Source organism: Octopus bimaculoides, chromosome 15 (assembly GCF_001194135.2).
Source record: "Octopus bimaculoides isolate UCB-OBI-ISO-001 chromosome 15, ASM119413v2, whole genome shotgun sequence".
Lineage (NCBI taxonomy): Eukaryota > Metazoa > Mollusca > Cephalopoda > Octopoda > Octopodidae > Octopus > Octopus bimaculoides.
The window spans coordinates 26,821,323-26,822,963 of record NC_068995.1 but is presented as its reverse complement, the minus strand read 5'-3'; positions in this window follow the sequence as shown (position 1 = coordinate 26,822,963).

Here is a 1,641-nt window from a genome sequence, read left to right as displayed (position 1 = left end):
TCTTCAGTATTGCTCTCACCCTGCGATAACATTCTCTTCTGATCTTTTCCCTCATCACTGAGTGCTTGATATTGTCCCCTTCAATTACCCCTAGGTATTTGTAGCTCTCCGCTGGTTCTAACTCTTTTATGACATTTTGCTGGTCAAGGTTCACATTAGATGTATTTGTCATTTTTCCTTTGATAAAGGTAGCTTTTGCACATTTATCAAGGCCAAATTGCATTCTATGCATTGTCAACAGTTTTTGTATTTTTCTGTCAACATTACATATTTCAGTAATTGACCAGTTAACGATATTTTATTATTATTATTATTATTATTATTATTATTATTATTATTATCATCATTATTATGAAAGTGGTGAGCTAGCAGAATCATTAGCATGCTGGACAAAATGCTTAGTGGTATTTTGCCCATCACTACATTCTGAGTTCAAATTCTGCCAAGGTTGACTTTGTCTTTCCTCCTTTTGGGGTCGATAAAATAAGTACCAGTGAAACACTGAGGTCAATGTAATCCACTAGTCCCCTCCTCCAAATTTCAGACCTTGTGCCTATAGTAGAAAGAATTATTGTTATTATCATTATGGCTAAGGTAGCGAGCTGGCAGAATCATTAGCGCACTGGGAGAAATGCTTAGCTGTATTTCACCCGTTGCTGTTCTGAGTTCAAATTCTGCTGAGGTCGACTTTGCCTTTCATCCTTTCAGGGTCAATTAAATAAGTACCAGTTATGCACTGGAGTCGATGAAATCGACTTAATCCCCCTAACCTCAAGCTGCCCTTGTGACAAAAATTTAAAATCATTATTATTATTATGGCTAAGGTGATGAGCTGGCAGAATCATTAGCATGCCAGATAAAATACTTAGCAGTATTTCATCTGACTTTAGATTTTGAGTTCAAATTCTGCTGAGGTCGACTTTTCCTTTCATCCATTCGGGGTTGATGAAATAGGTACCAGTTGAGAACTGGGATTAAAATAATTGATTAGATCCCTCCCCTAAAAAATTTCAGGTCTTGTGCCTATAATAGAAAGAATAATTATTAAAATGGCTCTTTACATTCTGAGTTCAAATCCCATTTCATTTTCTCCCTTCAATATTGCTGACCTTGCACCTAAATGAGAAACATTTTATATTAGATTTATATATAGAGATTATATATTAGATTAAAGGGGATTTGGAAATCCAAGTTGTATCCTCAGTCAGCATTTCTGTAAATACTGGCTAACATAGTGTATAGAAGTAGACAGTTTTCCTTAACCCTTTCGTTACTATTGCTGACCAAAATACACCCCTCATGAGTTTCAATTAAATTCTAAAATACTCATGAATTTAGACTAGTCTCATTAAACACCTGTAACTTTTTTATTTATCAACATATTAATGTGATATTTGGAACATAATTAAAGAAAGGGTTCTTAATCAATTCTATTGCATAATTTTTGTCTGAAAGTTCTCCACGTACTGGGGTACTGCTAGTGTCTCTCACATGTAAATATTGGTTCAGCTTCACGAATCATACTCGTTCATAATACTGGAAATATATTCATCGCCAAAAGGTTCCTGATTGCTCCAGTAATTTGTTATTCTGGGTAACAGTCTAATACCCATAATAATATTTATGGCAAAAAATGCCCGT